Source organism: Pleurodeles waltl, unplaced genomic scaffold (assembly GCF_031143425.1).
Source record: "Pleurodeles waltl isolate 20211129_DDA unplaced genomic scaffold, aPleWal1.hap1.20221129 scaffold_225, whole genome shotgun sequence".
NCBI lineage: Eukaryota > Metazoa > Chordata > Amphibia > Caudata > Salamandridae > Pleurodeles > Pleurodeles waltl.
The window spans coordinates 168,401-194,718 of record NW_027149931.1 but is presented as its reverse complement, the minus strand read 5'-3'; the positions used below and the strand labels follow the sequence as shown (position 1 = coordinate 194,718).

Here is a 26,318-nt window from a genome sequence, read left to right as displayed (position 1 = left end):
TAGGGTCCCTCGCATAAATGGACTCCTGCTGAAGGAGCTCGCCTTTGCTTTGGGACTGGCCCAACACGGCCTTGCTCTCCTCAACAAACCTGCCACCAGCCAGGAGGCTGAATGGCTTGCAGAAGGACACTCCCAGGTATGCCCAAGCACTTCATTTGCATAGAGACTACCCTCTCTTGGGCCCGCCTCCACTCACCTATTAAGTAATGTGGCTAGAATATCAAGACAGAAAGAGGAGCAGGGCCTGACAGCCTTTCAAAGGCTCAACTGAGGTGCTGGGCTGACGGCTGGGATCACCAAAGCCTGGGATGACTCCAATATGGAAGCAGAAGCCTTAGGGCAAACAAAGGTCAGCAGTTGATGTGCTGTAAAGAAGAAGGGCTGCAGAGGGCCTCAGCAAAGCCTTCGGAATACTTGTGGATTGGCAGGAGTGCCTATATTTGTTTTTTGAGAAGCACCTTGCCAGTGCAAAGGATTGCTGAGGAAGAGGAAGGAGCAGAGCGGAATGACTGGAGCCAGTGAGGTTGCCTGTGAAGACATGAAGGGCTATGTTGAAAGGGGCACCGCTTGCAGAGCCAAGTAGTCGTTACCAAGTGGTTAAGGCGATGGACTAGATATCATTTGCCGTCTCCACGAGTATGTTCAAATCCTGCCGACTACGTCAGATGACATTTTTGGGATTCCTCTTCAGGGCCTCCTGCGTGGGAGAACAAGGGAGCAGCCTCTATGCAAAGCAGTCAGTAAAACAGAATATGAAGCAAAGACCATTAAAGCCACAGAAGAAAGATATGAACCCAGGCCAAATGCATCCTGCTCCCCCTCCCTCACCTGTCAGGCACTAGTCTGCAGAGAAACTGAACACGCCCACTCTCCTCCAAGGAGAATTCAGCTCAGGAAACGCCTAGCCACAGGCCCTAGATTGGACGAGGCACTTCTTTTCATACCTGTAAAGACCAACCCGTCTCTCTGTGGAGTCCATTCATGGCCTCCAAGACAGAAGTTTTGCCATGGTGCCTATCGTGGCTGCCATCTCCCTGACGTTAAAGCTACCACCTCTTCCGGCCTGATTTTTTCCCCCCGTCTCAAAACATGAACATACAAGGAGTGCTAATTTCACATGCATGCCTGCTTTTAGCTTGAGACGCTTTAGAAAGTCTTCTGTGGAATAGGAATGATGTATAGGAGAGCAGGGAAAATGGTCCAGTGAACGGAAAGAAAAAAGACTACGGATGGAGGTAAAGTGCCCTGTTGAGATTCACTTGTGTGGGTAGTTGTGGCCGAGTGGTTAAGGCGATGGACTAGAAATCCATTGGGGTATCCCCGCGCAGGTTCGAATCCTGCCAACTACGCTGTCCCTTTTGTGAACAGTATTTTCCCATAATTCTTTGAAATACCTTCTGGCATAAATGCGGGCTCCAAAAGCAGGACTAATAGGGTCAGCGGCCTGGGAGGGCTCAAACTTTTGCCATTGTGGCCTTCCTCTCTAGAAAAGGACTGCTTCTGTCCAGAGGCTAGACCGCCAGCAGAAATAGAAACGAGCTATGTTGAAAATGGACCATAGCTTTAAGCAAGTAGTCGTGGCCGAGTGGTTAAGGCGATGGACTTGAAATCCATTGGGGTCTCCCCGCGTAGGTTCAAATCCTGCCGACTACGTGCTACTTCACCTTTGGTGATATTTTATACTTCATATTAAATGGCATCTGCACAAGCAGGCCGAATATAGCTATCACTCTCAATAGAGCTAAGGAAGGCGAAACACTGGGCAGGGAATGGGATCAAAAGAGTGGCCGGAGAAGGCATGAGACTACCTGTCTGGCACTCCTGCCACTTGTGCACCCCAGCTCTCGAGAAGACACATGTCGAGTAATAGCCAAGGAGATTGGGAAAGAACTTCAGTTATCATCTCGCCAGTAAGTTCCATCTGAGGTATCAGATGCATGAAGGAAGTAGCCTTATTGGGGCGTCTGACAGTGTCATTATTTTCCTAAAGTGTCATAACTGCATTCTTTTACAACCTCCTTTTTGATTTTCTCTGGCCAGGAACATGAACTTTATAATAGTGCCTTTGAGTCACGTCAGTATGCAGGTATGGACCGAGTGTATTTTTTGCAGTAGAACGGATAGGCAAAGATGGGAAGGCAGTGGAGCAGAGTGAACTGAGGGAAAGAAAAAGACTGCTGTGAGAGTGAGAACCTCAGCTTAAGTGGCAGCCACCCCTCGTGAGTAGTCGTGGCCGAGTGGTTAAGGCGATGGACTCGAAATCCATTGGGGTGTCCCCGCGCAGGTTCAAATCCTGCCGACTACGTCGGTGCTCTTTCACAATGATGTGTTAGGTTTTTCCTTGGATGCCTCCTTTCCCAGGAATAAGCATGTATTATTCAACAACGTTGAGAGCACAGGTAAAACAAAGACAAGAATGTGAAACAATGCACTGTGCAATGCCAGCATGAAAACTCTCAAGGAGTACGCTGCCCAGGCCTACAGCTTCTCAGACACTGTATCTGTCTATTTTGGGGAGCTGCAGAGAAGCCTTGCCTGTGCTTTTCGAGCCTGCTGTCTGGGGTGAGTGCCTGGATAAATTTTTGTTGGGAAGGACAAGGCAGCTAGCTCCTCTACAGGGGTCAATTTAGGAGGTTGGTGGGAAGCACAGGAAGGGGCAGGAAGGAAGCTCTCTGCTGTTGCTTCTCGGCCTAGGCAGAGCTGCAGGTGTGGTTAAAAAGGATTGGCGTTTGGCCAGGTCCCAGACCACAGTGCAACCTAGGGCAACAAGAGAGGTGAGGCTACTGAGGCCCTTACCCAGAGCCTTCTGACCCCACCGCCCCTTTGGCCCCGATCGGCCACGATCGGCCAAAACCTCTCTATAAGGGCTAAAGGTGATTATTATATATGCCTGAGTAACTTAGGGTCCCTCGCATAAATGGACTCCTGCTGAAGGAGCTCGCCTTTGCTTTGGGACTGGCCCAACACGGCCTTGCTCTCCTCAACAAACCTGCCACCAGCCAGGAGGCTGAATGGCTTGCAGAAGGACACTCCCAGGTATGCCCAAGCACTTCATTTGCATAGAGACTACCCTCTCTTGGGCCCGCCTCCACTCACCTATTAAGTAATGTGGCTAGAATATCAAGACAGAAAGAGGAGCAGGGCCTGACAGCCTTTCAAAGGCTCAACTGAGGTGCTGGGCTGACGGCTGGGATCACCAAAGCCTGGGATGACTCCAATATGGAAGCAGAAGCCTTAGGGCAAACAAAGGTCAGCAGTTGATGTGCTGTAAAGAAGAAGGGCTGCAGAGGGCCTCAGCAAAGCCTTCGGAATACTTGTGGATTGGCAGGAGTGCCTATATTTGTTTTTTGAGAAGCACCTTGCCAGTGCAAAGGATTGCTGAGGAAGAGGAAGGAGCAGAGCGGAATGACTGGAGCCAGTGAGGTTGCCTGTGAAGACATGAAGGGCTATGTTGAAAGGGGCACCGCTTGCAGAGCCAAGTAGTCGTTACCAAGTGGTTAAGGCGATGGACTAGATATCATTTGGCGTCTCCACGAGTATGTTCAAATCCTGCCGACTACGTCAGATGACATTTTTGGGATTCCTCTTCAGGGCCTCCTGCGTGGGAGAACAAGGGAGCAGCCTCTATGCAAAGCAGTCAGTAAAACAGAATATGAAGCAAAGACCATTAAAGCCACAGAAGAAAGATATGAACCCAGGCCAAATGCATCCTGCTCCCCCTCCCTCACCTGTCAGGCACTAGTCTGCAGAGAAACTGAACACGCCCACTCTCCTCCAAGGAGAATTCAGCTCAGGAAACGCCTAGCCACAGGCCCTAGATTGGACGAGGCACTTCTTTTCATACCTGTAAAGACCAACCCGTCTCTCTGTGGAGTCCATTCATGGCCTCCAAGACAGAAGTTTTGCCATGGTGCCTATCGTGGCTGCCATCTCCCTGACGTTAAAGCTACCACCTCTTCCGGCCTGATTTTTTCCCCCCGTCTCAAAACATGAACATACAAGGAGTGCTAATTTCACATGCATGCCTGCTTTTAGCTTGAGACGCTTTAGAAAGTCTTCTGTGGAATAGGAATGATGTATAGGAGAGCAGGGAAAATGGTCCAGTGAACGGAAAGAAAAAAGACTACGGATGGAGGTAAAGTGCCCTGTTGAGATTCACTTGTGTGGGTAGTTGTGGCCGAGTGGTTAAGGCGATGGACTAGAAATCCATTGGGGTATCCCCGCGCAGGTTCGAATCCTGCCAACTACGCTGTCCCTTTTGTGAACAGTATTTTCCCATAATTATTTGAAATACCTTCTGGCATAAATGCGGGCTCCAAAAGCAGGACTAATAGGGTCAGCGGCCTGGGAGGGCTCAAACTTTTGCCATTGTGGCCTTCCTCTCTAGAAAAGGACTGCTTCTGTCCAGAGGCTAGACCGCCAGCAGAAATAGAAACGAGCTACGTTGAAAATGGACCATAGCTTTAAGCAAGTAGTCGTGGCCGAGTGGTTAAGGCGATGGACTTGAAATCCATTGGGGTCTCCCCGCGTAGGTTCAAATCCTGCCGACTACGTGCTACTTCACCTTTGGTGATATTTTATACTTCATATTAAATGGCATCTGCACAAGCAGGCCGAATATAGCTATCACTCTCAATAGAGCTAAGGAAGGCGAAACACTGGGCAGGGAATGGGATCAAAAGAGTGGCCGGAGAAGGCATGAGACTACCTGTCTGGCACTCCTGCCACTTGTGCACCCCAGCTCTCGAGAAGACACATGTCGAGTAATAGCCAAGGAGATTGGGAAAGAACTTCAGTTATCATCTCGCCAGTAAGTTCCATCTGAGGTATCAGATGCATGAAGGAAGTAGCCTTATTGGGGCGTCTGACAGTGTCATTATTTTCCTAAAGTGTCATAACTGCATTCTTTTACAACCTCCTTTTTGATTTTCTCTGGCCAGGAACATGAACTTTATAATAGTGCCTTTGAGTCACGTCAGTATGCAGGTATGGACCGAGTGTATTTTTTGCAGTAGAACGGATAGGCAAAGATGGGAAGGCAGTGGAGCAGAGTGAACTGAGGGAAAGAAAAAGACTGCTGTGAGAGTGAGAACCTCAGCTTAAGTGGCAGCCACCCCTCGTGAGTAGTCGTGGCCGAGTGGTTAAGGCGATGGACTCGAAATCCATTGGGGTGTCCCCGCGCAGGTTCAAATCCTGCCGACTACGTCGGTGCTCTTTCACAATGATGTGTTAGGTTTTTCCTTGGATGCCTCCTTTCCCAGGAATAAGCATGTATTATTCAACAACGTTGAGAGCACAGGTAAAACAAAGACAAGAATGTGAAACAATGCACTGTGCAATGCCAGCATGAAAACTCTCAAGGAGTACGCTGCCCAGGCCTACAGCTTCTCAGACACTGTGTCTGTCTATTTTGGGGAGCTGCAGAGAAGCCTTGCCTGTGCTTTTCGAGCCTGCTGTCTGGGGTGAGTGCCTGGATAAATTGTTTTTGGGAAGGACAAGGCATCTAGCTCCTCTACAGGGGTCAATTTAGGAGGTTGGTGGGAAGCACAGGAAGGGGCAGGAAGGAAGCTCTCTGCTGTTGCTTCTCGGCCTAGGCAGAGCTGCAGGTGTGGTTAAAAAGGATTGGCGTTTGGCCAGGTCCCAGACCACAGTGCAACCTAGGGCAACAAGAGAGGTGAGGCTACTGAGGCCCTTACCCTGAGCCTTCTGACCCCACCGCCCCTTTGGCCCCGATCGGCCACGATCGGCCAAAACCTCTCTATAAGGGCTAAAGGTGATTATTATATATGCCTGAGTAACTTAGGGTCCCTCGCATAAATGGACTCCTGCTGAAGGAGCTCGCCTTTGCTTTGGGACTGGCCCAACACGGCCTTGCTCTCCTCAACAAACCTGCCACCAGCCAGGAGGCTGAATGGCTTGCAGAAGGACACTCCCAGGTATGCCCAAGCACTTCATTTGCATAGAGACTACCCTCTCTTGGGCCCGCCTCCACTCACCTATTAAGTAATGTGGCTAGAATATCAAGACAGAAAGAGGAGCAGGGCCTGACAGCCTTTCAAAGGCTCAACTGAGGTGCTGGGCTGACGGCTGGGATCACCAAAGCCTGGGATGACTCCAATATGGAAGCAGAAGCCTTAGGGCAAACAAAGGTCAGCAGTTGATGTGCTGTAAAGAAGAAGGGCTGCAGAGGGCCTCAGCAAAGCCTTCGGAATACTTGTGGATTGGCAGGAGTGCCTATATTTGTTTTTTGAGAAGCACCTTGCCAGTGCAAAGGATTGCTGAGGAAGAGGAAGGAGCAGAGCGGAATGACTGGAGCCAGTGAGGTTGCCTGTGAAGACATGAAGGGCTATGTTGAAAGGGGCACCGCTTGCAGAGCCAAGTAGTCGTTACCAAGTGGTTAAGGCGATGGACTAGATATCATTTGGCGTCTCCACGAGTATGTTCAAATCCTGCCGACTACGTCAGATGACATTTTTGGGATTCCTCTTCAGGGCCTCCTGCGTGGGAGAACAAGGGAGCAGCCTCTATGCAAAGCAGTCAGTAAAACAGAATATGAAGCAAAGACCATTAAAGCCACAGAAGAAAGATATGAACCCAGGCCAAATGCATCCTGCTCCCCCTCCCTCACCTGTCAGGCACTAGTCTGCAGAGAAACTGAACACGCCCACTCTCCTCCAAGGAGAATTCAGCTCAGGAAACGCCTAGCCACAGGCCCTAGATTGGACGAGGCACTTCTTTTCATACCTGTAAAGACCAACCCGTCTCTCTGTGGAGTCCATTCATGGCCTCCAAGACAGAAGTTTTGCCATGGTGCCTATCGTGGCTGCCATCTCCCTGACGTTAAAGCTACCACCTCTTCCGGCCTGATTTTTTCCCCCCGTCTCAAAACATGAACATACAAGGAGTGCTAATTTCACATGCATGCCTGCTTTTAGCTTGAGACGCTTTAGAAAGTCTTCTGTGGAATAGGAATGATGTATAGGAGAGCAGGGAAAATGGTCCAGTGAACGGAAAGAAAAAAGACTACGGATGGAGGTAAAGTGCCCTGTTGAGATTCACTTGTGTGGGTAGTTGTGGCCGAGTGGTTAAGGCGATGGACTAGAAATCCATTGGGGTATCCCCGCGCAGGTTCGAATCCTGCCAACTACGCTGTCCCTTTTGTGAACAGTATTTTCCCATAATTATTTGAAATACCTTCTGGCATAAATGCGGGCTCCAAAAGCAGGACTAATAGGGTCAGCGGCCTGGGAGGGCTCAAACTTTTGCCATTGTGGCCTTCCTCTCTAGAAAAGGACTGCTTCTGTCCAGAGGCTAGACCGCCAGCAGAAATAGAAACGAGCTACGTTGAAAATGGACCATAGCTTTAAGCAAGTAGTCGTGGCCGAGTGGTTAAGGCGATGGACTTGAAATCCATTGGGGTCTCCCCGCGTAGGTTCAAATCCTGCCGACTACGTGCTACTTCACCTTTGGTGATATTTTATACTTCATATTAAATGGCATCTGCACAAGCAGGCCGAATATAGCTATCACTCTCAATAGAGCTAAGGAAGGCGAAACACTGGGCAGGGAATGGGATCAAAAGAGTGGCCGGAGAAGGCATGAGACTACCTGTCTGGCACTCCTGCCACTTGTGCACCCCAGCTGTCGAGAAGACACATGTCGAGTAATAGCCAAGGAGATTGGGAAAGAACTTCAGTTATCATCTCGCCAGTAAGTTCCATCTGAGGTATCAGATGCATGAAGGAAGTAGCCTTATTGGGGCGTCTGACAGTGTCATTATTTTCCTAAAGTGTCATAACTGCATTCTTTTACAACCTCCTTTTTGATTTTCTCTGGCCAGGAACATGAACTTTATAATAGTGCCTTTGAGTCACGTCAGTATGCAGGTATGGACCGAGTGTATTTTTTGCAGTAGAACGGATAGGCAAAGATGGGAAGGCAGTGGAGCAGAGTGAACTGAGGGAAAGAAAAAGACTGCTGTGAGAGTGAGAACCTCAGCTTAAGTGGCAGCCACCCCTCGTGAGTAGTCGTGGCCGAGTGGTTAAGGCGATGGACTCAAAATCCATTGGGGTGTCCCCGCGCAGGTTCAAATCCTGCCGACTACGTCGGTGCTCTTTCACAATGATGTGTTAGGTTTTTCCTTGGATGCCTCCTTTCCCAGGAATAAGCATGTATTATTCAACAACGTTGAGAGCACAGGTAAAACAAAGACAAGAATGTGAAACAATGCACTGTGCAATGCCAGCATGAAAACTCTCAAGGAGTACGCTGCCCAGGCCTACAGCTTCTCAGACACTGTGTCTGTCTATTTTGGGGAGCTGCAGAGAAGCCTTGCCTGTGCTTTTCGAGCCTGCTGTCTGGGGTGAGTGCCTGGATAAATTGTTTTTGGGAAGGACAAGGCATCTAGCTCCTCTACAGGGGTCAATTTAGGAGGTTGGTGGGAAGCACAGGAAGGGGCAGGAAGGAAGCTCTCTGCTGTTGCTTCTCGGCCTAGGCAGAGCTGCAGGTGTGGTTAAAAAGGATTGGCGTTTGGCCAGGTCCCAGACCACAGTGCAACCTAGGGCAACAAGAGAGGTGAGGCTACTGAGGCCCTTACCCTGAGCCTTCTGACCCCACCGCCCCTTTGGCCCCGATCGGCCACGATCGGCCAAAACCTCTCTATAAGGGCTAAAGGTGATTATTATATATGCCTGAGTAACTTAGGGTCCCTCGCATAAATGGACTCCTGCTGAAGGAGCTCGCCTTTGCTTTGGGACTGGCCCAACACGGCCTTGCTCTCCTCAACAAACCTGCCACCAGCCAGGAGGCTGAATGGCTTGCAGAAGGACACTCCCAGGTATGCCCAAGCACTTCATTTGCATAGAGACTACCCTCTCTTGGGCCCGCTTCCACTCACCTATTAAGTAATGTGGCTAGAATATCAAGACAGAAAGAGGAGCAGGGCCTGACAGCCTTTCAAAGGCTCAACTGAGGTGCTGGGCTGACGGCTGGGATCACCAAAGCCTGGGATGACTCCAATATGGAAGCAGAAGCCTTAGGGCAAACAAAGGTCAGCAGTTGATGTGCTGTAAAGAAGAAGGGCTGCAGAGGGCCTCAGCAAAGCCTTCGGAATACTTGTGGATTGGCAGGAGTGCCTATATTTGTTTTTTGAGAAGCACCTTGCCAGTGCAAAGGATTGCTGAGGAAGAGGAAGGAGCAGAGCGGAATGACTGGAGCCAGTGAGGTTGCCTGTGAAGACATGAAGGGCTATGTTGAAAGGGGCACCGCTTGCAGAGCCAAGTAGTCGTTACCAAGTGGTTAAGGCGATGGACTAGATATCATTTGGCGTCTCCACGAGTATGTTCAAATCCTGCCGACTACGTCAGATGACATTTTTGGGATTCCTCTTCAGGGCCTCCTGCGTGGGAGAACAAGGGAGCAGCCTCTATGCAAAGCAGTCAGTAAAACAGAATATGAAGCAAAGACCATTAAAGCCACAGAAGAAAGATATGAACCCAGGCCAAATGCATCCTGCTCCCCCTCCCTCACCTGTCAGGCACTAGTCTGCAGAGAAACTGAACACGCCCACTCTCCTCCAAGGAGAATTCAGCTCAGGAAACGCCTAGCCACAGGCCCTAGATTGGACGAGGCACTTCTTTTCATACCTGTAAAGACCAACCCGTCTCTCTGTGGAGTCCATTCATGGCCTCCAAGACAGAAGTTTTGCCATGGTGCCTATCGTGGCTGCCATCTCCCTGACGTTAAAGCTACCACCTCTTCCGGCCTGATTTTTTCCCCCCGTCTCAAAACATGAACATACAAGGAGTGCTAATTTCACATGCATGCCTGCTTTTAGCTTGAGACGCTTTAGAAAGTCTTCTGTGGAATAGGAATGATGTATAGGAGAGCAGGGAAAATGGTCCAGTGAACGGAAAGAAAAAAGACTACGGATGGAGGTAAAGTGCCCTGTTGAGATTCACTTGTGTGGGTAGTTGTGGCCGAGTGGTTAAGGCGATGGACTAGAAATCCATTGGGGTATCCCCGCGCAGGTTCGAATCCTGCCAACTACGCTGTCCCTTTTGTGAACAGTATTTTCCCATAATTATTTGAAATACCTTCTGGCATAAATGCGGGCTCCAAAAGCAGGACTAATAGGGTCAGCGGCCTGGGAGGGCTCAAACTTTTGCCATTGTGGCCTTCCTCTCTAGAAAAGGACTGCTTCTGTCCAGAGGCTAGACCGCCAGCAGAAATAGAAACGAGCTACGTTGAAAATGGACCATAGCTTTAAGCAAGTAGTCGTGGCCGAGTGGTTAAGGCGATGGACTTGAAATCCATTGGGGTCTCCCCGCGTAGGTTCAAATCCTGCCGACTACGTGCTACTTCACCTTTGGTGATATTTTATACTTCATATTAAATGGCATCTGCACAAGCAGGCCGAATATAGCTATCACTCTCAATAGAGCTAAGGAAGGCGAAACACTGGGCAGGGAATGGGATCAAAAGAGTGGCCGGAGAAGGCATGAGACTACCTGTCTGGCACTCCTGCCACTTGTGCACCCCAGCTGTCGAGAAGACACATGTCGAGTAATAGCCAAGGAGATTGGGAAAGAACTTCAGTTATCATCTCGCCAGTAAGTTCCATCTGAGGTATCAGATGCATGAAGGAAGTAGCCTTATTGGGGCGTCTGACAGTGTCATTATTTTCCTAAAGTGTCATAACTGCATTCTTTTACAACCTCCTTTTTGATTTTCTCTGGCCAGGAACATGAACTTTATAATAGTGCCTTTGAGTCACGTCAGTATGCAGGTATGGACCGAGTGTATTTTTTGCAGTAGAACGGATAGGCAAAGATGGGAAGGCAGTGGAGCAGAGTGAACTGAGGGAAAGAAAAAGACTGCTGTGAGAGTGAGAACCTCAGCTTAAGTGGCAGCCACCCCTCGTGAGTAGTCGTGGCCGAGTGGTTAAGGCGATGGACTCAAAATCCATTGGGGTGTCCCCGCGCAGGTTCAAATCCTGCCGACTACGTCGGTGCTCTTTCACAATGATGTGTTAGGTTTTTCCTTGGATGCCTCCTTTCCCAGGAATAAGCATGTATTATTCAACAACGTTGAGAGCACAGGTAAAACAAAGACAAGAATGTGAAACAATGCACTGTGCAATGCCAGCATGAAAACTCTCAAGGAGTACGCTGCCCAGGCCTACAGCTTCTCAGACACTGTGTCTGTCTATTTTGGGGAGCTGCAGAGAAGCCTTGCCTGTGCTTTTCGAGCCTGCTGTCTGGGGTGAGTGCCTGGATAAATTGTTTTTGGGAAGGACAAGGCATCTAGCTCCTCTACAGGGGTCAATTTAGGAGGTTGGTGGGAAGCACAGGAAGGGGCAGGAAGGAAGCTCTCTGCTGTTGCTTCTCGGCCTAGGCAGAGCTGCAGGTGTGGTTAAAAAGGATTGGCGTTTGGCCAGGTCCCAGACCACAGTGCAACCTAGGGCAACAAGAGAGGTGAGGCTACTGAGGCCCTTAACCTGAGCCTTCTGACCCCACCGCCCCTTTGGCCCCGATCGGCCACGATCGGCCAAAACCTCTCTATAAGGGCTAAAGGTGATTATTATATATGCCTGAGTAACTTAGGGTCCCTCGCATAAATGGACTCCTGCTGAAGGAGCTCGCCTTTGCTTTGGGACTGGCCCAACACGGCCTTGCTCTCCTCAACAAACCTGCCACCAGCCAGGAGGCTGAATGGCTTGCAGAAGGACACTCCCAGGTATGCCCAAGCACTTCATTTGCATAGAGACTACCCTCTCTTGGGCCCGCCTCCACTCACCTATTAAGTAATGTGGCTAGAATATCAAGACAGAAAGAGGAGCAGGGCCTGACAGCCTTTCAAAGGCTCAACTGAGGTGCTGGGCTGACGGCTGGGATCACCAAAGCCTGGGATGACTCCAATATGGAAGCAGAAGCCTTAGGGCAAACAAAGGTCAGCAGTTGATGTGCTGTAAAGAAGAAGGGCTGCAGAGGGCCTCAGCAAAGCCTTCGGAATACTTGTGGATTGGCAGGAGTGCCTATATTTGTTTTTTGAGAAGCACCTTGCCAGTGCAAAGGATTGCTGAGGAAGAGGAAGGAGCAGAGCGGAATGACTGGAGCCAGTGAGGTTGCCTGTGAAGACATGAAGGGCTATGTTGAAAGGGGCACCGCTTGCAGAGCCAAGTAGTCGTTACCAAGTGGTTAAGGCGATGGACTAGATATCATTTGGCGTCTCCACGAGTATGTTCAAATCCTGCCGACTACGTCAGATGACATTTTTGGGATTCCTCTTCAGGGCCTCCTGCGTGGGAGAACAAGGGAGCAGCCTCTATGCAAAGCAGTCAGTAAAACAGAATATGAAGCAAAGACCATTAAAGCCACAGAAGAAAGATATGAACCCAGGCCAAATGCATCCTGCTCCCCCTCCCTCACCTGTCAGGCACTAGTCTGCAGAGAAACTGAACACGCCCACTCTCCTCCAAGGAGAATTCAGCTCAGGAAACGCCTAGCCACAGGCCCTAGATTGGACGAGGCACTTCTTTTCATACCTGTAAAGACCAACCCGTCTCTCTGTGGAGTCCATTCATGGCCTCCAAGACAGAAGTTTTGCCATGGTGCCTATCGTGGCTGCCATCTCCCTGACGTTAAAGCTACCACCTCTTCCGGCCTGATTTTTTCCCCCCGTCTCAAAACATGAACATACAAGGAGTGCTAATTTCACATGCATGCCTGCTTTTAGCTTGAGACGCTTTAGAAAGTCTTCTGTGGAATAGGAATGATGTATAGGAGAGCAGGGAAAATGGTCCAGTGAACGGAAAGAAAAAAGACTACGGATGGAGGTAAAGTGCCCTGTTGAGATTCACTTGTGTGGGTAGTTGTGGCCGAGTGGTTAAGGCGATGGACTAGAAATCCATTGGGGTATCCCCGCGCAGGTTCGAATCCTGCCAACTACGCTGTCCCTTTTGAGAACAGTATTTTCCCATAATTCTTTGAAATACCTTCTGGCATAAATGCGGGCTCCAAAAGCAGGACTAATAGGGTCAGCGGCCTGGGAGGGCTCAAACTTTTGCCATTGTGGCCTTCCTCTCTAGAAAAGGACTGCTTCTGTCCAGAGGCTAGACCGCCAGCAGAAATAGAAACGAGCTACGTTGAAAATGGACCATAGCTTTAAGCAAGTAGTCGTGGCCGAGTGGTTAAGGCGATGGACTTGAAATCCATTGGGGTCTCCCCGCGTAGGTTCAAATCCTGCCGACTACGTGCTACTTCACCTTTGGTGATATTTTATACTTCATATTAAATGGCATCTGCACAAGCAGGCCGAATATAGCTATCACTCTCAATAGAGCTAAGGAAGGCGAAACACTGGGCAGGGAATGGGATCAAAAGAGTGGCCGGAGAAGGCATGAGACTACCTGTCTGGCACTCCTGCCACTTGTGCACCCCAGCTGTCGAGAAGACACATGTCGAGTAATAGCCAAGGAGATTGGGAAAGAACTTCAGTTATCATCTCGCCAGTAAGTTCCATCTGAGGTATCAGATGCATGAAGGAAGTAGCCTTATTGGGGCGTCTGACAGTGTCATTATTTTCCTAAAGTGTCATAACTGCATTCTTTTACAACCTCCTTTTTGCTTTTCTCTGGCCAGGAACATGAACTTTATAATAGTGCCTTTGAGTCACGTCAGTATGCAGGTATGGACCGAGTGTATTTTTTGCAGTAGAACGGATAGGCAAAGATGGGAAGGCAGTGGAGCAGAGTGAACTGAGGGAAAGAAAAAGACTGCTGTGAGAGTGAGAACCTCAGCTTAAGTGGCAGCCACCCCTCGTGAGTAGTCGTGGCCGAGTGGTTAAGGCGATGGACTCGAAATCCATTGGGGTGTCCCCGCGCAGGTTCAAATCCTGCCGACTACGTCGGTGCTCTTTCACAATGATGTGTTAGGTTTTTCCTTGGATGCCTCCTTTCCCAGGAATAAGCATGTATTATTCAACAACGTTGAGAGCACAGGTAAAACAAAGACAAGAATGTGAAACAATGCACTGTGCAATGCCAGCATGAAAACTCTCAAGGAGTACGCTGCCCAGGCCTACAGCTTCTCAGACACTGTGTCTGTCTATTTTGGGGAGCTGCAGAGAAGCCTTGCCTGTGCTTTTCGAGCCTGCTGTCTGGGGTGAGTGCCTGGATAAATTGTTTTTGGGAAGGACAAGGCATCTAGCTCCTCTACAGGGGTCAATTTAGGAGGTTGGTGGGAAGCACAGGAAGGGGCAGGAAGGAAGCTCTCTGCTGTTGCTTCTCGGCCTAGGCAGAGCTGCAGGTGTGGTTAAAAAGGATTGGCGTTTGGCCAGGTCCCAGACCACAGTGCAACCTAGGGCAACAAGAGAGGTGAGGCTACTGAGGCCCTTACCCTGAGCCTTCTGACCCCACCGCCCCTTTGGCCCCGATCGGCCACGATCGGCCAAAACCTCTCTATAAGGGCTAAAGGTGATTATTATATATGCCTGAGTAACTTAGGGTCCCTCGCATAAATGGACTCCTGCTGAAGGAGCTCGCCTTTGCTTTGGGACTGGCCCAACACGGCCTTGCTCTCCTCAACAAACCTGCCACCAGCCAGGAGGCTGAATGGCTTGCAGAAGGACACTCCCAGGTATGCCCAAGCACTTCATTTGCATAGAGACTACCCTCTCTTGGGCCCGCCTCCACTCACCTATTAAGTAATGTGGCTAGAATATCAAGACAGAAAGAGGAGCAGGGCCTGACAGCCTTTCAAAGGCTCAACTGAGGTGCTGGGCTGACGGCTGGGATCACCAAAGCCTGGGATGACTCCAATATGGAAGCAGAAGCCTTAGGGCAAACAAAGGTCAGCAGTTGATGTGCTGTAAAGAAGAAGGGCTGCAGAGGGCCTCAGCAAAGCCTTCGGAATACTTGTGGATTGGCAGGAGTGCCTATATTTGTTTTTTGAGAAGCACCTTGCCAGTGCAAAGGATTGCTGAGGAAGAGGAAGGAGCAGAGCGGAATGACTGGAGCCAGTGAGGTTGCCTGTGAAGACATGAAGGGCTATGTTGAAAGGGGCACCGCTTGCAGAGCCAAGTAGTCGTTACCAAGTGGTTAAGGCGATGGACTAGATATCATTTGGCGTCTCCACGAGTATGTTCAAATCCTGCCGACTACGTCAGATGACATTTTTGGGATTCCTCTTCAGGGCCTCCTGCGTGGGAGAACAAGGGAGCAGCCTCTATGCAAAGCAGTCAGTAAAACAGAATATGAAGCAAAGACCATTAAAGCCACAGAAGAAAGATATGAACCCAGGCCAAATGCATCCTGCTCCCCCTCCCTCACCTGTCAGGCACTAGTCTGCAGAGAAACTGAACACGCCCACTCTCCTCCAAGGAGAATTCAGCTCAGGAAACGCCTAGCCACAGGCCCTAGATTGGACGAGGCACTTCTTTTCATACCTGTAAAGACCAACCCGTCTCTCTGTGGAGTCCATTCATGGCCTCCAAGACAGAAGTTTTGCCATGGTGCCTATCGTGGCTGCCATCTCCCTGACGTTAAAGCTACCACCTCTTCCGGCCTGATTTTTTTCCCCCGTCTCAAAACATGAACATACAAGGAGTGCTAATTTCACATGCATGCCTGCTTTTAGCTTGAGACGCTTTAGAAAGTCTTCTGTGGAATAGGAATGATGTATAGGAGAGCAGGGAAAATGGTCCAGTGAACGGAAAGAAAAAAGACTACGGATGGAGGTAAAGTGCCCTGTTGAGATTCACTTGTGTGGGTAGTTGTGGCCGAGTGGTTAAGGCGATGGACTAGAAATCCATTGGGGTATCCCCGCGCAGGTTCGAATCCTGCCAACTACGCTGTCCCTTTTGTGAACAGTATTTTCCCATAATTCTTTGAAATACCTTCTGGCATAAATGCGGGCTCCAAAAGCAGGACTAATAGGGTCAGCGGCCTGGGAGGGCTCAAACTTTTGCCATTGTGGCCTTCCTCTCTAGAAAAGGACTGCTTCTGTCCAGAGGCTAGACCGCCAGCAGAAATAGAAACGAGCTACGTTGAAAATGGACCATAGCTTTAAGCAAGTAGTCGTGGCCGAGTGGTTAAGGCGATGGACTTGAAATCCATTGGGGTCTCCCCGCGTAGGTTCAAATCCTGCCGACTACGTGCTACTTCACCTTTGGTGATATTTTATACTTCATATTAAATGGCATCTGCACAAGCTGGCCGAATATAGCTATCACTCTCAATAGAGCTAAGGAAGGCGAAACACTGGGCAGGGAATGGGATCAAAAGAGTGGCCGGAGAAGGCATGAGACTACCTGTCTGGCACTCCTGCCACTTGTGCACCCCAGCTGTCGAGAAGACACATGTCGAGTAATAGCCAAGGAGATTGGGAAAGAACTTCAGTTATCATCTCGCCAGTAAGTTCCATCTGAGGTATCAGATGCATGAAGGAAGTAGCCTTATTGGGGCGTCTGACAGTGTCATTATTTTCCTAAAGTGTCATAACTGCATTCTTTTACAACCTCCTTTTTGCTTTTCTCTGGCCAGGAACATGAACTTTATAATAGTGCCTTTGAGTCACGTCAGTATGCAGGTATGGACCGAGTGTATTTTTTGCAGTAGAACGGATAGGCAAAGATGGGAAGGCAGTGGAGCAGAGTGAACTGAGGGAAAGAAAAAGACTGCTGTGAGAGTGAGAACCTCAGCTTAAGTGGCAGCCACCCCTCGTGAGTAGTCGTGGCCGAGTGGTTAAGGCGATGGACTCGAAATCCATTGGGGTGTCCCCGCGCAGGTTCAAATCCTGCCGACTACGTCGGTGCTCTTTCACAATGATGTGTTAGGTTTTTCCTTGGATGCCTCCTTTCCCAGGAATAAGCATGTATTATTCAACAACGTTGAGAGCACAGGTAAAACAAAGACAAGAATGTGAAACAATGCACTGTGCAATGCCAGCATGAAAACTCTCAAGGAGTACGCTGCCCAGGCCTACAGCTTCTCAGACACTGTGTCTGTCTATTTTGGGGAGCTGCAGAGAAGCCTTGCCTGTGCTTTTCGAGCCTGCTGTCTGGGGTGAGTGCCTGGATAAATTGTTGTTGGGAAGGACAAGGCAGCTAGCTCCTCTACAGGGGTCAATTTAGGAGGTTGGTGGGAAGCACAGGAAGGGGCAGGAAGGAAGCTCTCTGCTGTTGCTTCTCGGCCTAGGCAGAGCTGCAGGTGTGGTTAAAAAGGATTGGCGTTTGGCCAGGTCCCAGACCACAGTGCAACCTAGGGCAACAAGAGAGGTGAGGCTACTGAGGCCCTTACCCTGAGCCTTCTGACCCCACCGCCCCTTTGGCCCCGATCGGCCACGATCGGCCAAAACCTCTCTATAAGGGCTAAAGGTGATTATTATATATGCCTGAGTAACTTAGGGTCCCTCGCATAAATGGACTCCTGCTGAAGGAGCTCGCCTTTGCTTTGGGACTGGCCCAACACGGCCTTGCTCTCCTCAACAAACCTGCCACCAGCCAGGAGGCTGAATGGCTTGCAGAAGGACACTCCCAGGTATGCCCAAGCACTTCATTTGCATAGAGACTACCCTCTCTTGGGCCCGCCTCCACTCACCTATTAAGTAATGTGGCTAGAATATCAAGACAGAAAGAGGAGCAGGGCCTGACAGCCTTTCAAAGGCTCAACTGAGGTGCTGGGCTGACGGCTGGGATCACCAAAGCCTGGGATGACTCCAATATGGAAGCAGAAGCCTTAGGGCAAACAAAGGTCAGCAGTTGATGTGCTGTAAAGAAGAAGGGCTGCAGAGGGCCTCAGCAAAGCCTTCGGAATACTTGTGGATTGGCAGGAGTGCCTATATTTGTTTTTTGAGAAGCACCTTGCCAGTGCAAAGGATTGCTGAGGAAGAGGAAGGAGCAGAGCGGAATGACTGGAGCCAGTGAGGTTGCCTGTGAAGACATGAAGGGCTATGTTGAAAGGGGCACCGCTTGCAGAGCCAAGTAGTCGTTACCAAGTGGTTAAGGCGATGGACTAGATATCATTTGGCGTCTCCACGAGTATGTTCAAATCCTGCCGACTACGTCAGATGACATTTTTGGGATTCCTCTTCAGGGCCTCCTGCGTGGGAGAACAAGGGAGCAGCCTCTATGCAAAGCAGTCAGTAAAACAGAATATGAAGCAAAGACCATTAAAGCCACAGAAGAAAGATATGAACCCAGGCCAAATGCATCCTGCTCCCCCTCCCTCACCTGTCAGGCACTAGTCTGCAGAGAAACTGAACACGCCCACTCTCCTCCAAGGAGAATTCAGCTCAGGAAACGCCTAGCCACAGGCCCTAGATTGGACGAGGCACTTCTTTTCATACCTGTAAAGACCAACCCGTCTCTCTGTGGAGTCCATTCATGGCCTCCAAGACAGAAGTTTTGCCATGGTGCCTATCGTGGCTGCCATCTCCCTGACGTTAAAGCTACCACCTCTTCCGGCCTGATTTTTTCCCCCCGTCTCAAAACATGAACATACAAGGAGTGCTAATTTCACATGCATGCCTGCTTTTAGCTTGAGACGCTTTAGAAAGTCTTCTGTGGAATAGGAATGATGTATAGGAGAGCAGGGAAAATGGTCCAGTGAACGGAAAGAAAAAAGACTACGGATGGAGGTAAAGTGCCCTGTTGAGATTCACTTGTGTGGGTAGTTGTGGCCGAGTGGTTAAGGCGATGGACTAGAAATCCATTGGGGTATCCCCGCGCAGGTTCGAATCCTGCCAACTACGCTGTCCCTTTTGAGAACAGTATTTTCCCATAATTCTTTGAAATACCTTCTGGCATAAATGCGGGCTCCAAAAGCAGGACTAATAGGGTCAGCGGCCTGGGAGGGCTCAAACTTTTGCCATTGTGGCCTTCCTCTCTAGAAAAGGACTGCTTCTGTCCAGAGGCTAGACCGCCAGCAGAAATAGAAACGAGCTACGTTGAAAATGGACCATAGCTTTAAGCAAGTAGTCGTGGCCGAGTGGTTAAGGCGATGGACTTGAAATCCATTGGGGTCTCCCCGCGTAGGTTCAAATCCTGCCGACTACGTGCTACTTCACCTTTGGTGATATTTTATACTTCATATTAAATGGCATCTGCACAAGCTGGCCGAATATAGCTATCACTCTCAATAGAGCTAAGGAAGGCGAAACACTGGGCAGGGAATGGGATCAAAAGAGTGGCCGGAGAAGGCATGAGACTACCTGTCTGGCACTCCTGCCACTTGTGCACCCCAGCTGTCGAGAAGACACATGTCGAGTAATAGCCAAGGAGATTGGGAAAGAACTTCAGTTATCATCTCGCCAGTAAGTTCCATCTGAGGTATCAGATGCATGAAGGAAGTAGCCTTATTGGGGCGTCTGACAGTGTCATTATTTTCCTAAAGTGTCATAACTGCATTCTTTTACAACCTCCTTTTTGCTTTTCTCTGGCCAGGAACATGAACTTTATAATAGTGCCTTTGAGTCACGTCAGTATGCAGGTATGGACCGAGTGTATTTTTTGCAGTAGAACGGATAGGCAAAGATGGGAAGGCAGTGGAGCAGAGTGAACTGAGGGAAAGAAAAAGACTGCTGTGAGAGTGAGAACCTCAGCTTAAGTGGCAGCCACCCCTCGTGAGTAGTCGTGGCCGAGTGGTTAAGGCGATGGACTCGAAATCCATTGGGGTGTCCCCGCGCAGGTTCAAATCCTGCCGACTACGTCGGTGCTCTTTCACAATGATGTGTTAGGTTTTTCCTTGGATGCCTCCTTTCCCAGGAATAAGCATGTATTATTCAACAACGTTGAGAGCACAGGTAAAACAAAGACAAGAATGTGAAACAATGCACTGTGCAATGCCAGCATGAAAACTCTCAAGGAGTACGCTGCCCAGGCCTACAGCTTCTCAGACACTGTGTCTGTCTATTTTGGGGAGCTGCAGAGAAGCCTTGCCTGTGCTTTTCGAGCCTGCTGTCTGGGGTGAGTGCCTGGATAAATTGTTTTTGGGAAGGACAAGGCATCTAGCTCCTCTACAGGGGTCAATTTAGGAGGTTGGTGGGAAGCACAGGAAGGGGCAGGAAGGAAGCTCTCTGCTGTTGCTTCTCGGCCTAGGCAGAGCTGCAGGTGTGGTTAAAAAGGATTGGCGTTTGGCCAGGTCCCAGACCACAGTGCAACCTAGGGCAACAAGAGAGGTGAGGCTACTGAGGCCCTTACCCTGAGCCTTCTGACCCCACCGCCCCTTTGGCCCCGATCGGCCACGATCGGCCAAAACCTCTCTATAAGGGCTAAAGGTGATTATTATATATGCCTGAGTAACTTAGGGTCCCTCGCATAAATGGACTCCTGCTGAAGGAGCTCGCCTTTGCTTTGGGACTGGCCCAACACGGCCTTGCTCTCCTCAACAAACCTGCCACCAGCCAGGAGGCTGAATGGCTTGCAGAAGGACACTCCCAGGTATGCCCAAGCACTTCATTTGCATAGAGACTACCCTCTCTTGGGCCCGCCTCCACTCACCTATTAAGTAATGTGGCTAGAATATCAAGACAGAAAGAGGAGCAGGGCCTGACAGCCTTTCAAAGGCTCAACTGAGGTGCTGGGCTGACGGCTGGGATCACCAAAGCCTGGGATGACTCCAATATGGAAGCAGAAGCCTTAGGGCAAACAAAGGTCAGCAGTTGATGTGCTGTAAAGAAGAAGGGCTGCAGAGGGCCTCAGCAAAGCCTTCGGAATACTTGTGGATTGGCAGGAGTGCCTATATTTGTTTTTTGAGAAGCACCTTGCCAGTGCAAAGGATTGCTGAGGAAGAGGAAGGAGCAGAGCGGAATGACTGGAGCCAGTGAGGTTGCCTGTGAAGACATGAAGGGCTATGTTGAAAGGGGCACCGCTTGCAGAGCCAAGTAGTCGTTACCAAGTGGTTAAGGCGATGGACTAGATATCATTTGGCGTCTCCACGAGTATGTTCAAATCCTGCCGACTACGTCAGATGACATTTTTGGGATTCCTCTTCAGGGCCTCCTGCGTGGGAGAACAAGGGAGCAGCCTCTATGCAAAGCAGTCAGTAAAACAGAATATGAAGCAAAGACCATTAAAGCCACAGAAGAAAGATATGAACCCAGGCCAAATGCATCCTGCTCCCCCTCCCTCACCTGTCAGGCACTAGTCTGCAGAGAAACTGAACACGCCCACTCTCCTCCAAGGAGAATTCAGCTCAGGAAACGCCTAGCCACAGGCCCTAGATTGGACGAGGCACTTCTTTTCATACCTGTAAAGACCAACCCGTCTCTCTGTGGAGTCCATTCATGGCCTCCAAGACAGAAGTTTTGCCATGGTGCCTATCGTGGCTGCCATCTCCCTGACGTTAAAGCTACCACCTCTTCCGGCCTGATTTTTTCCCCCCGTCTCAAAACATGAACATACAAGGAGTGCTAATTTCACATGCATGCCTGCTTTTAGCTTGAGACGCTTTAGAAAGTCTTCTGTGGAATAGGAATGATGTATAGGAGAGCAGGGAAAATGGTCCAGTGAACGGAAAGAAAAAAGACTACGGATGGAGGTAAAGTGCCCTGTTGAGATTCACTTGTGTGGGTAGTTGTGGCCGAGTGGTTAAGGCGATGGACTAGAAATCCATTGGGGTATCCCCGCGCAGGTTCGAATCCTGCCAACTACGCTGTCCCTTTTGAGAACAGTATTTTCCCATAATTCTTTGAAATACCTTCTGGCATAAATGCGGGCTCCAAAAGCAGGACTAATAGGGTCAGCGGCCTGGGAGGGCTCAAACTTTTGCCATTGTGGCCTTCCTCTCTAGAAAAGGACTGCTTCTGTCCAGAGGCTAGACCGCCAGCAGAAATAGAAACGAGCTACGTTGAAAATGGACCATAGCTTTAAGCAAGTAGTCGTGGCCGAGTGGTTAAGGCGATGGACTTGAAATCCATTGGGGTCTCCCCGCGTAGGTTCAAATCCTGCCGACTACGTGCTACTTCACCTTTGGTGATATTTTATACTTCATATTAAATGGCATCTGCACAAGCAGGCCGAATATAGCTATCACTCTCAATAGAGCTAAGGAAGGCGAAACACTGGGCAGGGAATGGGATCAAAAGAGTGGCCGGAGAAGGCATGAGACTACCTGTCTGGCACTCCTGCCACTTGTGCACCCCAGCTGTCGAGAAGACACATGTCGAGTAATAGCCAAGGAGATTGGGAAAGAACTTCAGTTATCATCTCGCCAGTAAGTTCCATCTGAGGTATCAGATGCATGAAGGAAGTAGCCTTATTGGGGCGTCTGACAGTGTCATTATTTTCCTAAAGTGTCATAACTGCATTCTTTTACAACCTCCTTTTTGCTTTTCTCTGGCCAGGAACATGAACTTTATAATAGTGCCTTTGAGTCACGTCAGTATGCAGGTATGGACCGAGTGTATTTTTTGCAGTAGAACGGATAGGCAAAGATGGGAAGGCAGTGGAGCAGAGTGAACTGAGGGAAAGAAAAAGACTGCTGTGAGAGTGAGAACCTCAGCTTAAGTGGCAGCCACCCCTCGTGAGTAGTCGTGGCCGAGTGGTTAAGGCGATGGACTCGAAATCCATTGGGGTGTCCCCGCGCAGGTTCAAATCCTGCCGACTACGTCGGTGCTCTTTCACAATGATGTGTTAGGTTTTTCCTTGGATGCCTCCTTTCCCAGGAATAAGCATGTATTATTCAACAACGTTGAGAGCACAGGTAAAACAAAGACAAGAATGTGAAACAATGCACTGTGCAATGCCAGCATGAAAACTCTCAAGGAGTACGCTGCCCAGGCCTACAGCTTCTCAGACACTGTGTCTGTCTATTTTGGGGAGCTGCAGAGAAGCCTTGCCTGTGCTTTTCGAGCCTGCTGTCTGGGGTGAGTGCCTGGATAAATTGTTTTTGGGAAGGACAAGGCATCTAGCTCCTCTACAGGGGTCAATTTAGGAGGTTGGTGGGAAGCACAGGAAGGGTCAGGAAGGAAGCTCTCTGCTGTTGCTTCTCGGCCTAGGCAGAGCTGCAGGTGTGGTTAAAAAGGATTGGCGTTTGGCCAGGTCCCAGACCACAGTGCAACCTAGGGCAACAAGAGAGGTGAGGCTACTGAGGCCCTTACCCTGAGCCTTCTGACCCCACCGCCCCTTTGGCCCCGATCGGCCACGATCGGCCAAAACCTCTCTATAAGGGCTAAAGGTGATTATTATATATGCCTGAGTAACTTAGGGTCCCTCGCATAAATGGACTCCTGCTGAAGGAGCTCGCCTTTGCTTTGGGACTGGCCCAACACGGCCTTGCTCTCCTCAACAAACCTGCCACCAGCCAGGAGGCTGAATGGCTTGCAGAAGGACACTCCCAGGTATGCCCAAGCACTTCATTTGCATAGAGACTACCCTCTCTTGGGCCCGCCTCCACTCACCTATTAAGTAATGTGGCTAGAATATCAAGACAGAAAGAGGAGCAGGGCCTGACAGCCTTTCAAAGGCTCAACTGAGGTGCTGGGCTGACGGCTGGGATCACCAAAGCCTGGGATGACTCCAATATGGAAGCAGAAGCCTTAGGGCAAACAAAGGTCAGCAGTTGATGTGCTGTAAAGAAGAAGGGCTGCAGAGGGCCTCAGCAAAGCCTTCGGAATACTTGTGGATTGGCAGGAGTGCCTATATTTGTTTTTTGAGAAGCACCTTGCCAGTGCAAAGGATTGCTGAGGAAGAGGAAGGAGCAGAGCGGAATGACTGGAGCCAGTGAGGTTGCCTGTGAAGACATGAAGGGCTATGTTGAAAGGGGCACCGCTTGCAGAGCCAAGTAGTCGTTACCAAGTGGTTAAGGCGATGGACTAGATATCATTTGGCGTCTCCACGAGTATGTTCAAATCCTGCCGACTACGTCAGATGACATTTTTGGGATTCCTCTTCAGGGCCTCCTGCGTGGGAGAACAAGGGAGCAGCCTCTATGCAAAGCAGTCCGTAAAACAGAATATGAAGCAAAGACCATTAAAGCCACAGAAGAAAGATATGAACCCAGGCCAAATGCATCCTGCTCCCCCTCCCTCACCTGTCAGGCACTAGTCTGCAGAGAAACTGAACACGCCCACTCTCCTCCAAGGAGAATTCAGCTCAGGAAACGCCTAGCCACAGGCCCTAGATTGGACGAGGCACTTCTTTTCATACCTGTAAAGACCAACCCGTCTCTCTGTGGAGTCCATTCATGGCCTCCAAGACAGAAGTTTTGCCATGGTGCCTATCGTGGCTGCCATCTCCCTGACGTTAAAGCTACCACCTCTTCCGGCCTGATTTTTTCCCCCCGTCTCAAAACATGAACATACAAGGAGTGCTAATTTCACATGCATGCCTGCTTTTAGCTTGAGACGCTTTAGAAAGTCTTCTGTGGAATAGGAATGATGTATAGGAGAGCAGGGAAAATGGTCCAGTGAACGGAAAGAAAAAAGACTACGGATGGAGGTAAAGTGCCCTGTTGAGATTCACTTGTGTGGGTAGTTGTGGCCGAGTGGTTAAGGCGATGGACTAGAAATCCATTGGGGTATCCCCGCGCAGGTTCGAATCCTGCCAACTACGCTGTCCCTTTTGAGAACAGTATTTTCCCATAATTCTTTGAAATACCTTCTGGCATAAATGCGGGCTCCAAAAGCAGGACTAATAGGGTCAGCGGCCTGGGAGGGCTCAAACTTTTGCCATTGTGGCCTTCCTCTCTAGAAAAGGACTGCTTCTGTCCAGAGGCTAGACCGCCAGCAGAAATAGAAACGAGCTACGTTGAAAATGGACCATAGCTTTAAGCAAGTAGTCGTGGCCGAGTGGTTAAGGCGATGGACTTGAAATCCATTGGGGTCTCCCCGCGTAGGTTCAAATCCTGCCGACTACGTGCTACTTCACCTTTGGTGATATTTTATACTTCATATTAAATGGCATCTGCACAAGCAGGCCGAATATAGCTATCACTCTCAATAGAGCTAAGGAAGGCGAAACACTGGGCAGGGAATGGGATCAAAAGAGTGGCCGGAGAAGGCATGAGACTACCTGTCTGGCACTCCTGCCACTTGTGCACCCCAGCTGTCGAGAAGACACATGTCGAGTAATAGCCAAGGAGATTGGGAAAGAACTTCAGTTATCATCTCGCCAGTAAGTTCCATCTGAGGTATCAGATGCATGAAGGAAGTAGCCTTATTGGGGCGTCTGACAGTGTCATTATTTTCCTAAAGTGTCATAACTGCATTCTTTTACAACCTCCTTTTTGCTTTTCTCTGGCCAGGAACATGAACTTTATAATAGTGCCTTTGAGTCACGTCAGTATGCAGGTATGGACCGAGTGTATTTTTTGCAGTAGAACGGATAGGCAAAGATGGGAAGGCAGTGGAGCAGAGTGAACTGAGGGAAAGAAAAAGACTGCTGTGAGAGTGAGAACCTCAGCTTAAGTGGCAGCCACCCCTCGTGAGTAGTCGTGGCCGAGTGGTTAAGGCGATGGACTCGAAATCCATTGGGGTGTCCCCGCGCAGGTTCAAATCCTGCCGACTACGTCGGTGCTCTTTCACAATGATGTGTTAGGTTTTTCCTTGGATGCCTCCTTTCCCAGGAATAAGCATGTATTATTCAACAACGTTGAGAGCACAGGTAAAACAAAGACAAGAATGTGAAACAATGCACTGTGCAATGCCAGCATGAAAACTCTCAAGGAGTACGCTGCCCAGGCCTACAGCTTCTCAGACACTGTGTCTGTCTATTTTGGGGAGCTGCAGAGAAGCCTTGCCTGTGCTTTTCGAGCCTGCTGTCTGGGGTGAGTGCCTGGATAAATTGTTGTTGGGAAGGACAAGGCAGCTAGCTCCTCTACAGGGGTCAATTTAGGAGGTTGGTGGGAAGCACAGGAAGGGGCAGGAAGGAAGCTCTCTGCTGTTGCTTCTCGGCCTAGGCAGAGCTGCAGGTGTGGTTAAAAAGGATTGGCGTTTGGCCAGGTCCCAGACCACAGTGCAACCTAGGGCAACAAGAGAGGTGAGGCTACTGAGGCCCTTACCCTGAGCCTTCTGACCCCACCGCCCCTTTGGCCCCGATCGGCCACGATCGGCCAAAACCTCTCTATAAGGGCTAAAGGTGATTATTATATATGCCTGAGTAACTTAGGGTCCCTCGCATAAATGGACTCCTGCTGAAGGAGCTCGCCTTTGCTTTGGGACTGGCCCAACACGGCCTTGCTCTCCTCAACAAACCTGCCACCAGCCAGGAGGCTGAATGGCTTGCAGAAGGACACTCCCAGGTATGCCCAAGCACTTCATTTGCATAGAGACTACCCTCTCTTGGGCCCGCCTCCACTCACCTATTAAGTAATGTGGCTAGAA

The 26,318-nt window shown here is 49.8% G+C and overlaps 27 non-coding genes across 27 annotated transcripts; all 27 read left to right on the top strand.

The window, feature by feature from the left end:
* The first annotated feature begins 1,267 nt into the window (after positions 1 to 1,267).
* On the top strand, positions 1,268 to 1,349 carry TRNAS-AGA (transfer RNA serine (anticodon AGA)). The gene has a single exon. It is a non-coding gene; the product is annotated as a tRNA-Ser (tRNA).
* Positions 1,350 to 1,571: 222 nt separating this feature from the next.
* TRNAS-UGA (transfer RNA serine (anticodon UGA)) lies at positions 1,572 to 1,653 on the top strand. The gene has a single exon. It is a non-coding gene; the product is annotated as a tRNA-Ser (tRNA).
* Positions 1,654 to 2,223: 570 nt separating this feature from the next.
* TRNAS-CGA (transfer RNA serine (anticodon CGA)) lies at positions 2,224 to 2,305 on the top strand. The gene has a single exon. It is a non-coding gene; the product is annotated as a tRNA-Ser (tRNA).
* Positions 2,306 to 4,167: 1,862 nt separating this feature from the next.
* TRNAS-AGA (transfer RNA serine (anticodon AGA)) lies at positions 4,168 to 4,249 on the top strand. The gene has a single exon. It is a non-coding gene; the product is annotated as a tRNA-Ser (tRNA).
* Positions 4,250 to 4,471: 222 nt separating this feature from the next.
* Positions 4,472 to 4,553, top strand: TRNAS-UGA (transfer RNA serine (anticodon UGA)). Its single transcript has one exon. It is a non-coding gene; the product is annotated as a tRNA-Ser (tRNA).
* A 570-nt stretch (positions 4,554 to 5,123) lies between these two features.
* On the top strand, positions 5,124 to 5,205 carry TRNAS-CGA (transfer RNA serine (anticodon CGA)). The gene has a single exon. It is a non-coding gene; the product is annotated as a tRNA-Ser (tRNA).
* A 1,862-nt stretch (positions 5,206 to 7,067) lies between these two features.
* On the top strand, positions 7,068 to 7,149 carry TRNAS-AGA (transfer RNA serine (anticodon AGA)). Its single transcript has one exon. It is a non-coding gene; the product is annotated as a tRNA-Ser (tRNA).
* A 222-nt stretch (positions 7,150 to 7,371) lies between these two features.
* On the top strand, positions 7,372 to 7,453 carry TRNAS-UGA (transfer RNA serine (anticodon UGA)). The gene has a single exon. It is a non-coding gene; the product is annotated as a tRNA-Ser (tRNA).
* Positions 7,454 to 8,023: 570 nt separating this feature from the next.
* TRNAL-CAA (transfer RNA leucine (anticodon CAA)) lies at positions 8,024 to 8,105 on the top strand. Its single transcript has one exon. It is a non-coding gene; the product is annotated as a tRNA-Leu (tRNA).
* Positions 8,106 to 9,967: 1,862 nt separating this feature from the next.
* On the top strand, positions 9,968 to 10,049 carry TRNAS-AGA (transfer RNA serine (anticodon AGA)). The gene has a single exon. It is a non-coding gene; the product is annotated as a tRNA-Ser (tRNA).
* Positions 10,050 to 10,271: 222 nt separating this feature from the next.
* On the top strand, positions 10,272 to 10,353 carry TRNAS-UGA (transfer RNA serine (anticodon UGA)). Its single transcript has one exon. It is a non-coding gene; the product is annotated as a tRNA-Ser (tRNA).
* A 570-nt stretch (positions 10,354 to 10,923) lies between these two features.
* TRNAL-CAA (transfer RNA leucine (anticodon CAA)) lies at positions 10,924 to 11,005 on the top strand. Its single transcript has one exon. It is a non-coding gene; the product is annotated as a tRNA-Leu (tRNA).
* Positions 11,006 to 12,867: 1,862 nt separating this feature from the next.
* Positions 12,868 to 12,949, top strand: TRNAS-AGA (transfer RNA serine (anticodon AGA)). Its single transcript has one exon. It is a non-coding gene; the product is annotated as a tRNA-Ser (tRNA).
* Positions 12,950 to 13,171: 222 nt separating this feature from the next.
* TRNAS-UGA (transfer RNA serine (anticodon UGA)) lies at positions 13,172 to 13,253 on the top strand. Its single transcript has one exon. It is a non-coding gene; the product is annotated as a tRNA-Ser (tRNA).
* Positions 13,254 to 13,823: 570 nt separating this feature from the next.
* On the top strand, positions 13,824 to 13,905 carry TRNAS-CGA (transfer RNA serine (anticodon CGA)). The gene has a single exon. It is a non-coding gene; the product is annotated as a tRNA-Ser (tRNA).
* A 1,862-nt stretch (positions 13,906 to 15,767) lies between these two features.
* Positions 15,768 to 15,849, top strand: TRNAS-AGA (transfer RNA serine (anticodon AGA)). Its single transcript has one exon. It is a non-coding gene; the product is annotated as a tRNA-Ser (tRNA).
* A 222-nt stretch (positions 15,850 to 16,071) lies between these two features.
* Positions 16,072 to 16,153, top strand: TRNAS-UGA (transfer RNA serine (anticodon UGA)). Its single transcript has one exon. It is a non-coding gene; the product is annotated as a tRNA-Ser (tRNA).
* A 570-nt stretch (positions 16,154 to 16,723) lies between these two features.
* TRNAS-CGA (transfer RNA serine (anticodon CGA)) lies at positions 16,724 to 16,805 on the top strand. The gene has a single exon. It is a non-coding gene; the product is annotated as a tRNA-Ser (tRNA).
* Positions 16,806 to 18,667: 1,862 nt separating this feature from the next.
* TRNAS-AGA (transfer RNA serine (anticodon AGA)) lies at positions 18,668 to 18,749 on the top strand. The gene has a single exon. It is a non-coding gene; the product is annotated as a tRNA-Ser (tRNA).
* Positions 18,750 to 18,971: 222 nt separating this feature from the next.
* On the top strand, positions 18,972 to 19,053 carry TRNAS-UGA (transfer RNA serine (anticodon UGA)). Its single transcript has one exon. It is a non-coding gene; the product is annotated as a tRNA-Ser (tRNA).
* A 570-nt stretch (positions 19,054 to 19,623) lies between these two features.
* On the top strand, positions 19,624 to 19,705 carry TRNAS-CGA (transfer RNA serine (anticodon CGA)). Its single transcript has one exon. It is a non-coding gene; the product is annotated as a tRNA-Ser (tRNA).
* A 1,862-nt stretch (positions 19,706 to 21,567) lies between these two features.
* Positions 21,568 to 21,649, top strand: TRNAS-AGA (transfer RNA serine (anticodon AGA)). The gene has a single exon. It is a non-coding gene; the product is annotated as a tRNA-Ser (tRNA).
* Positions 21,650 to 21,871: 222 nt separating this feature from the next.
* Positions 21,872 to 21,953, top strand: TRNAS-UGA (transfer RNA serine (anticodon UGA)). The gene has a single exon. It is a non-coding gene; the product is annotated as a tRNA-Ser (tRNA).
* Positions 21,954 to 22,523: 570 nt separating this feature from the next.
* TRNAS-CGA (transfer RNA serine (anticodon CGA)) lies at positions 22,524 to 22,605 on the top strand. The gene has a single exon. It is a non-coding gene; the product is annotated as a tRNA-Ser (tRNA).
* Positions 22,606 to 24,467: 1,862 nt separating this feature from the next.
* On the top strand, positions 24,468 to 24,549 carry TRNAS-AGA (transfer RNA serine (anticodon AGA)). Its single transcript has one exon. It is a non-coding gene; the product is annotated as a tRNA-Ser (tRNA).
* Positions 24,550 to 24,771: 222 nt separating this feature from the next.
* Positions 24,772 to 24,853, top strand: TRNAS-UGA (transfer RNA serine (anticodon UGA)). Its single transcript has one exon. It is a non-coding gene; the product is annotated as a tRNA-Ser (tRNA).
* Positions 24,854 to 25,423: 570 nt separating this feature from the next.
* On the top strand, positions 25,424 to 25,505 carry TRNAS-CGA (transfer RNA serine (anticodon CGA)). The gene has a single exon. It is a non-coding gene; the product is annotated as a tRNA-Ser (tRNA).
* Positions 25,506 to 26,318: the final 813 nt, after the last annotated feature.